The sequence below is a fragment of the Medicago sativa genome, chromosome 5, assembly GCF_051527215.1.
Source record: "Medicago sativa cultivar Bolivia chromosome 5, Bolivia_mono, whole genome shotgun sequence".
NCBI classification, from domain to species: domain Eukaryota; kingdom Viridiplantae; phylum Streptophyta; class Magnoliopsida; order Fabales; family Fabaceae; genus Medicago; species Medicago sativa.
Window position 1 is genome coordinate 75,693,120 of NC_140753.1, and position 10,337 is coordinate 75,703,456.

Sequence of the window (10,337 nt, forward strand, 5' to 3'; positions counted from 1 at the left end):
CTTGAATAAATTTGTTAGGGGTGCCAAAAATGTATGTATTATACATTAAACTATTTCAAGTTAAAACAATGAGTAGATAACAAGTCAAGTGGTTAGTTTTGCTGGATCATAGTGAGGGGGAGCCAGTTCAAATCCTCGTAGGAACACTCTTTTTATATTAAAATAGTAAAATTACGAACCCGCGACATTTTTCTGAAAGACAAGCCACCTTTCCACTGCAACCAAGTGTAACATGTTGTACAAATAGGCCTAATATGATATATATATATATATATATATATATATATATATATATATATATATATATATATATATAGTAAAGTTAGGGGATACCATGGCATCTGGGGGTCTCTAAAGAGATCCGCCCCTGAGCACTTGTGTACCATTAAGGTACCAATGTTATATACCATTGGCCAATTAGGGTGTGCACACCATTTTAAAAAAGGGTCTTGTTAACGAGTGCCTGATGTAGTTTTTCTACATGTCATATAACTATGTACACGTGAGTATATATAGGATCGTTTCCACAGGGAGTTGCGTTATATCATAAGCGTTTTCACAATTTTTCACATTAAGGTATCATTTATAAAATGTTTGTTTGTAACACTATATCCATAGATGACAATAAAGTAAACATGAGAAGAGATCGAACTATTTCGCTTGCGGTATAAGATAACGAGCAAGCATAACAGCAGCAATCTCTCGATCGATTAACAGACTCTAGCTTTATAACCAATATTATTACAATCATTTCTACAACGTCCTTCGTGTCCAAAGCGACATCGTTATTTCTAAGTTAGCGTTTAAACATTCGTGTCCAAATCCCTTAAACGATAACAAAGTCGATCGGATAACTTAGTCGACCGTGTCCAGCCTGATTAAGTATCCGAAAGCATTAAAATCTTGATTAAAATTAATTATCAAAGGTTTACAAACTTGTCAAGAGTGATATAACATAAGATAGATTGTTATTCTAGTTCTAGATTCAAGAGTTCGTGTCCAAATCATCTTGAATCTCTTTGAAAGCATTAAAAGCAAGAATAACAACAATATTGAATCATTAAGCTAGAACCTTATGTATTAAAAGATCAAAAGATTACATAATAGCTTGATTGTTACCTCAACACTACAAAGAAGGTGATAGTTACACATAGACATGTAAACTAATGCAAGGAATGAAGGAAAGATGAAGATTCCATGCCAAGATCCTTGATGTCTCAATGAATCAAGGGTTGAATCTACTCCTTAATCACTTGCTTTGTGTTTCTCTCTTGGAAATAGCTCTGACCTCTCTCTTAGAATGTATAAAAATATCAATGGAATAGTCAATTACCTAAAAGAGAGGTAAGAATGCTATTTATATGGGCCTGTGTTTTTGTACCTACGCTAATAGCGCCTGCCACGCTAATAGCGTGGTAAGTCGGCCTATAATTTGGCCAATGGGCTGCTGCCACGTTGGCCTTGCCCTACTTCTACGCTCCAGCCACGCTAATGGCGTAGCTTTCTGGACTTATTATGCTAATAGCGTATCTCACGCTAATGGCGTGGTTCTTCATGGCCTGCTACGCTCCAGGTACGCTATTAGCGTACCTTTCTGGAGTGATTACGCTAATAGCGTAGCTTACGCTAATGGCGTGTTCTTCACAAGTGCTCCAGATTCACGCTCCAGGTGCGCCATTGGCGTACCCTTCTGACCTTGGGCTTTTCTTCCTCACGCTAATAGTGTAGGACACGCTAATGGCGTGGCTTCCTTGAATTTTGAATTTTCTTGCTCCTTGCTTGTATTTTCCTGCACAAAAAGGGTAGAATAAGGCTCAAAAGCATAAATGACATATTAACCCAATATTTGGAGTTTTCCATAGAGAATCTTGCAAAACAAGTCACTAAAATGCCTAAACTCCTATATGAAATATATCACCTTTAAACGCTTATCAAACTCTCCCCAACTTGGCTTTTTGTTTGTCCTCAAACAAATCAATTGAAAAGGAAACTAACAAGGCTTTGGACAAGGTTTTCAACATGGTGTCAAACAATTCAAAACAAAAATAAACAAATGGTGATTCAAATAAGATTGCGTGGACAAGCATGAAGTCCTCCGCTACTCTAGATTCAAACTAAGAATGCGAAAAATGTCCTAAGCACAAACTATACATCATAAACTTCAAAACATAAACATATCTATCTATGAACCACACCTAACACACTTCTTTAAAAGTAAATGCAATGATATGATAACAATAAGTGAGGTAATGAACACACATCCAACAATCATGTTAACATCCTATTTAAGTTAGGTGTCCATCCAAATATCGTCTCAAAAAGCATAAAAGCATGAATCAAAAGGTCTTGCAAGGGTTATAACTTGGCCGGGCTACAAAAGAAATGTCATATGTGGGGCAATTGATCAGAAAGCCTATCAAAGAGGAACATTTTTTTGTATCACAGCTTGAAATCCATATACTTCCCTACCAAGAATTACAACCTTTGGTGGTTAACAATCAAACTTATAACCTTGACAACTTATTCTATTTTTGATTTTTCTCTATCTTTTTCTTTTCTTTTTCAAATGTACAATTTTTTCTTTGATTCAATGTTGTCAGGTTATTTTAACAATTTCACCATAAACTTGGCATATAATGCCTCCTTTTGTCCCCAACTTGAATACAACAAAAACTCTAATTGAATGTTCCCCTATTCTAAGGCAAGGGACAAAGTACAAAGAGGTTAAGGGTTCAACAAATTAAAAATTATCAAAGTCCTTTCAGAGAAAAGCATGAACTGGATTTATGAAAAATTTCAGACAAATTCACTAAGCATTGTGCTTATGAATATTGACAGTTCATGTTTGAGGACTTGATTCATTAGGCTCAGATTGGGGTATCAAATACTCGCTCTTCTCACAGGTAGGCTTTATTTGGTCAAGTAGGTTACTCTCAATTCAAAAAGTGCCTTGATCCTTTCCATGCTTTCAAACAATTCAAAATGATTATCAGATTTAACATAACTAAAACAAGTTAGACGGTGATTATCGGTCTCCAGCATATATACAACAGATTGAAGCTACCTCACATTTATGTTAAGTACTAAGTGGTTCAAAAATATTTATGTTTATGAAAAGAATTAAATGATATATGTTTTGTGCAAAGTACAAGTTTCAAATTCTTATTAAAAACCTAGAATAACAGGAAACCAATACCTTGGCCTTACGCTTTCTCACAAGTAATATCATTATCACTCACCTGCTTTTGCTCAAACATGGCTCCATGGAGCACTTTAAAATTTATTGTTCATGAGCAATTTTCTTTTGAGAGACACAAGCAAGATGTAAACAAAAATTTCATCCAAAACATAAGTTAAAATCCACAAGCTAAGTTATTAAACCATAATAATATAAAGTACTAAAGTATCAGGTCGAGCACTAAAAACCACAGTGCTCGAAGAGTACAAAATATAACCAAAGTGCAAAATACAACCAATTAAATAAGTTCCAACATGAAATAAGGAAAGCAAAAGTTCGAAAGCGAAAAGAAAAAACATCACTAAAAAGCCATGATCACATCACTGATCATCATCGGCATCAGCATCATCCATCTCTAGATCCTCCTCCACATCATCATCTTCACCTCCAGCATTTTCAGGCTCAGGTGTAGCCTCATCATCAACAGCATCTGCCACCCCCACATAAGGACCTGGCCTGCCCTCAGGCCAATGAACATAGCTCTGGTACTGGTCAGGTGTCATGACCGGGTAATCAGCATTTCCCGGATACATGTGAGCATTGTAGAGGTCCTGGTGTATGCCCATGTTGCTCCTCCAAATTGCCTCATTCTGATCCATTAAGAAGCTATTCTGGTCCCTCACGTACTGGTTATGCATCTGCTGCTCCAGCATGAAAGTCTGCAAACATGAAAAATCAAAGGAACCAGGGCCCTCAGATGGGCCACCCTCATCATCAGAAAAGTGGCTTTGGGAACACCGCTGCTCTCTCTTCTCCCAGGTGCGGATAGAAGTATCATTAATGGTCCCCTCAATGTCTTCATCATAGGGTCCAGCAATGGCTACTCCATGGGCCTTAAGCAAGGCCATGATAAGTCCGGGATAGAATAGTGCAACCTTCTTAGCACCGGTGGCAACCTTCAACGCCACAGCCTTCAGCTCATTGGCTATTATGCGAGCAATATCAACCTTGACTTTCTTCATAATACACCAGATGAGTGGTAGAACAGCTTTTGGGGCATCGGATGTATGGGCTCGGGGTAAAGCATTGTGGACAAGAAATTGGAACACTAAGCAGGCCTTAGCATTCATCTCTTTTGTGAGAGCATGTCTGATCTCTCCCCTATCATTCTTCACAAAGAACCTACCCTTGTTCATGATGTCCCGCTCAATTTGCTCATAGGTCCAGTTTCCTTGAGCATTTCTCCTAGCATAAGTACACAAAGGAGGGTCAGTTGGATCTTCTGAAGGTGGAAGGACTAAGGGATTGCCTAGGAATTCATTGATTGAATCCCTATCAAAAGGGATTTGCTTTCCTCTCACATATGAAGTCCAAGAAAAGGCATCAGCCAGGGTAGTGGGTGAGGCATCAGGTGTAGCATTGCAATAGAACTCCTTTACTAAATCAGTGTTAATCTCAGTTGTAGGATAAAGGAGTTTATGCCACTTACGATCAGTGAAAATGTAGAGGAGGTCACAATGTTCACCATCGGGGTGAATGTCAAAAGTTTTCTCGTGCCAGGTTTTGTATTGAGCCATCTTCTTAAACCTGGCAGAGTGGACAGGGGTGGGAAAACAGTTTGGGGTTACAGGTGTGGCTGAGGTCGAGGCAGCTTTGCCTCTTGGACGTTTGGTCCCGGTAGTTTTCTCAACATTTTTAGGTGTCATCTGCAACAAAACCAGGAAAAACCAACATATTGCATAGAAAATATTAGCACAAACTAGAATTGGTCATTTAAAAACATCAAAAATTTTGAAAATCTGGGCAAGTAGGAAGAACCACGCTAATAGCGCCTGCCACGCTAATAGCGAAATTTTCTGGAAAAATTTCGCTATTAGCGTAAATTTCGCTATTAGCGTATTTCTTCGTACCTGCAATTTTCAAATTTTCAAAATTCTTGTTCCTGCAATTTCACAGCACAAACCAGCAATTTTCAGCCCTAGGTTTCATCCTATGTCTCTAAAACACAATATAATCTTGAAAAGGAATCAGAATCACAACATTGGCACACAAATCATTCAAAACCCTTATTTTTCAATTTTTACAAAATGGGTCAAAATCAAAAGATGAATGTTTGTTGCATGTGGGTTATGATTCTTGTTCCTTTTCAAACTATAATCAATGAATAACAGTCTCTAATCACAAAGCAAAATTCTAACCCTAACCCTAACCATTGCTAATCATGTCATAACATGTATTTCTCAATTCAAAAACAAGGAAAGGAAGGAGAATCAAACCTGTTAGTGTAATGATTGGATGCAAGCAAGAATGAATGATGCAAGTATGAATGCTTGGAACCAATTGAACCACAAGAAAAGGGTTTTGATTTTTTTTAGGGTTAGTGTGTGAGTGAGAGAAGTTTTTGTGTGTGAGAGTGAAAAAAGAAAGAATGAAACCGTAAAAAGGGAAGAGGAGTGGGTTGTGGGAAGTTAAGGGGAGTTAATCCCCTGGGCCCACCAAAAAATTTTCTCCTACGCCAAACCTACGCTATTAGCGTAGCTCTCTGTAGCTCCCACGCTAATAGCGAAATTTACGCTATTAGCGTGATGCTTCAGGATCAGTTTTTTTTCTTTGTTGTTTCAATTCAGCTTTCAATGCTTATGTACTACTACTATATGCAATAAACATAAAAAATACTTACAAAACTGGGTGTGCCTCCCAGCAAGAGCTTGTTTTACGTCCTGAGCTTGACGCATTTTGAAGAAATCAAGGCTCGATTAGTGAAATCGTCGACAAACACCGATCAATTTCACCACCGAAGTAGGGCTTAAGTCTCTGCCCATTCACAGTCCAATTGGCTTTTGTGACTAGATCCTCAAGTTCAACAGCTCCATATGGTTTGACCTCTTTAACCATGAAAGGTCCGGACCACTTAGACTTCAATTTGCCCGGAAACAGTCTTAGTCTTGAATTGAAAAGTAACACCATTTGCCCCGGCATGAATTGTCTCAGAATGATCTTCTTGTCATGATACTTCTTGGTCCTTTCTTTGTAGAGCTTTGAAGATTCATAAGCTTGATTTCTCAATTCTTCAAGCTCATGCATTTGAACTTTTCTTCTTTCACCGGCCTTCTCTTGATCAAAGTTTAGGAACTTCAATGCCCAAAATGCTTTATGTTCGAGCTCGACCGGTAAGTGACAAGATTTGCCATAGACCATTTGGAAAGGAGTGAGGCCTATAGGAGATTTGTATGCAGTCATATATGCCCACAAAGCTTCATCAAGTTTAGCCGACCAATCCTTCCGAGATGTAGAGACCGTCTTCTCAAGTATTCGTTTGACCTCCTGGTTGGAAACTTCGGCTTGTCCATTTGTTTGCGGATGATACGGTGATGCTACTTTGTGCTTGACTCCATAATGATCTAGGGCCTTGGCAAGTTGTGTGTTGCAAAAGTGTGACCCTCCATCACTAATAAGAACTCTTGGTGTACCAAACCGGGTGAAAATATTCTTCTTTAGGAACTTCACTACCGTCTTGCTATCGGCTTTAGGCGATGCCACGGCTTCCACCCACTTTGAAACATAATCAACAGCTACTAAGATGTACTCATTTGAAAATGATGAAGGAAAAGGGCCAACAAAATCTATACCCCAACAATCAAACACTTCCACTTCAAGGATGAGTTGTAGAGGCATCTCATTTCTCTTTGACATTGATCCGGTTCTTTGGCATTCATCATAATGCTTGCAATGTAAATTGGCATGTTTGAAAAGAGTTGGCCAATAGAACCCGGATTGAAGTACCTTTGCGGCTGTTCTCTCCCCGTTGAAGTGACCTCCATAGGGCGAATTATGACATTGCCATAGGATCTCCTTTGCCTCTTCATCATCCACACACCTACGCAAGAGATTGTCCGCTCCAATTATGAACAAATAAGGCTCATCCCATACATAGTGGTTAGCATCATGAAGGAACTTCTTGCGTTGTTGCCATTCAAAATCTTCCGGAATGAACCCGGTTACTTTGTAGTTCACCATGTCGGCAAACCACGGTCTCACATTGATTGCAAGCAACCTTTCGTCGGGAAATTCTTCACGAACTTCCGGTTCATTCTTGGTTACCTCATTGTTTGTCAACCTTGAAACGTGATCAGCTACAAGATTCTCCGTGCCTTTCTTATCTTTGATCTCTAAGTCAAACTCTTGAAGCAACAACATCCAACGGATGAGCCTTGGCTTTGAGTCGGACTTAGTAAGGAGATACTTGATAGCTGCATGGTCAGTATAAACAACAATTTTGGAACCTACAAGGTAAGAACGAAATTTCTCCATTGCATAAACTATTGCAAGTAACTCTTTTTCAGTTGTGGCATAATTAATTTGTGCCTCATCTAAAACCTTACTTGCATAGTGAATAGCATGAAAAATTTTGTCCTTACGTTGACCCAAGACCGCACCAACAGCATAATCACTTGCATCACACATTAATTCTAAATTTAAATTCCAATTAGGAGCAATGATTATTGGTGCAGTGGTCAATCTTTCTTTCAAAGTTTCAAATGCTAAAAGACATTCATTATTAAAAATAAAAGACTTATCTTTGTTGAGCAAGTTGCTCATAGGCTTTGCTATCTTTGAGAAGTCTTTAATGAATCTCCGGTAAAATCCGGCATGACCAAGAAAACTCCGAACACCTTTGACATTCACCGGTGGTGGAAGCTTTCCAATAACATCGACCTTTGCTTGGTCTACCTCAATACCCTTAGCAGAAATCTTATGACCAAGGACAATACCCTCGGTAACCATGAAGTGACATTTCTCCCAATTGAGCACCAAGCTAGTTTCAATACACCGCTTCAGCACGGTATCCAAGCTATTCAAACACATATCAAATGACGAACCGAAAACTGAGAAATCATCCATGAACACTTCCATGCATTTACCAATAAAGTTGGAGAAGATTGCTTGAACACACCGTTGAAAAGTTGCGGGTGCATTACACAAGCCAAATGGCATTCTTCGATAAGCAAAAATACCAAAGGGGCAAGTGAAAGCCGTCTTCTCGTGATCATCTGGGTTCATGGCGATTTGATTGTAACCGGAGTAACCATCTAGGAAGCAATAAAAGGATTGACCGGAGAGTCTTTCAAGCATTTGATCCATGAAGGGCAAGGGGAAGTGATCCTTCCTTGTTGCTTGATTGAGTCTTCTATAATCTATACACATCCTCCATCCGGTGACGGTTCTAGTTGGGATCAACTCATCTTTATCATTAGTGATCACCGTCATTCCTCCTTTCTTGGGAACTACTTGAACCGGGCTTACCCAAGCACTATCCGAGATAGGATAGATCATGCCGGCTTCAAGCAACTTCACTACTTCCTTTCGCACCACCTCTTTCATGTTTGGATTCAAGTGGCGTTGTGGTTGTGCTACCGGCTTATAGTTTTCTTCCATCATAATCTTGTGCATACAATAAGATGGACTTATCCCTTTCAAGTCGGATAATTTCCACCCTATCGCTTCCTTGTTGGCCTTGAGGACCTTTACCAACTTTGTTTCTTCATCGATGGACAAGGAGCTACTAATGATCACCGATTTTGTACCATCTTTCTCAAGAAAAACATATTTCAAATTAGATGGTAAAACATTTAATTCTACCTTGGTGTCATCAACTTTTGCTTCTTCCTTGGATTCTTCTTTCAAATCTTCAAGTATGGCTTGATTAGGAAGAATCTCCTTCGAGGAATCTAGCTCCTTCAAACACTCTTCAATGGCACTTGCTTCGTCTTCATCAATAGCATTGAGTGCGTCCACCAAAGCACTCTCAAGGGGTGTTCTATTGTGCAATTGCTTCCGAGTCGTCAAGATGACTTCTTCGGTTGCATCCATTTTGAAACATGCACCCTTGTCTTTCGAGTACTTCAAGGCTTCTCGGATGTTGAAAGTAACCTCTTCATCATTTACCTTGACCTTCATGATATTATCATCAAGATCAATCATCATCCGAGCCGTTTGCATGAAATTCCTTCCCATTAAGATAGGCACATCCTCATCTTCTTCGACATCCATAACCACAAAGTCAGCCGGAAAAATAAATTTGTCCACTTTTACAAGAACATCTTCGGCCATACCTAGTGGTTTTGCAAAGGATTTGTCGGCCAATTGCAACATCATCCTAGTCCGCTTTATACAAAGGTCACCAACTCTTTTGGCAACGGACAAAGGCATGAGATTTATGCTTGATCCAAGATCAAGTAGTGCTTTACCTACATGTGTTGTGCCAATAACTAGCAGTAGAGTGACTCTTCCTGGATCTTGCTCTTTCTTAGGCAACGTTCTTTGAATAATAGCACTACAATTGGCATCAATTTGGATTGTCTCTTCATCGTTGACTCTTCTTTTCTTGGAAAGGATATCTTTCATGAATTTTGCATAGACCGGCATTTGCTCCAAGGCTTCTGAGAATGGTATATCAATTTGCAACTTCTTGAAGAGTTCAAGAAACCTTGCGTATTGCCGCTCTTTGTCTTTCTTCGATGTAGCATGTGGGTATGGTAAGCGTTGAGCCACCACTTGCTTCTCAACTTCTTGTTTCTTCCCTTTATCTTTCCCCACATCTTTCATCTTCCTCTCCATCTCCTCTTGTTCCACTAGTTCTCTTTTTTGATTTTTTTCTTTTTCAACTAATTCTTCTTTATTCTTTATATACACTTCCTTCTCTATCTCTACAACATCCTCCTCGAACTTCTCTTTATCCTCCTCATTGACAACTTCATCATCCTTCTCTTCAACAACAACATCTTCACCTACCCCTTTACCTACTACTCTACCACTCCTTGTAGCAATAGCTTTTGACTGCTATGCTTTGTGATGCTCCTTAGGATTTGTTTGAGTGTTAGCGGTGAAAGTTCCCACTTGCGGAGGACCTTGAGCCATTTGTTGTGCTAACTGACCAACTTGCGTTTCAAGGCCTTTGATGGACGCGTCGATATTTTTCTGGTTAGCCATGGACATTTGCATGAATTGCTTCAAGGTTTCTTCGGTGCTTTGGGAATTGTTAGGTTGTTGGGGGTTATTTGGTGGTGGAAATTGGTATTGATTATTGAATGGTTGTTGGAATTGAGGGTAAGGTTGTTGGTAGAAGTTTGATTGTGGATATTGGTAGTTATTGTTGTAA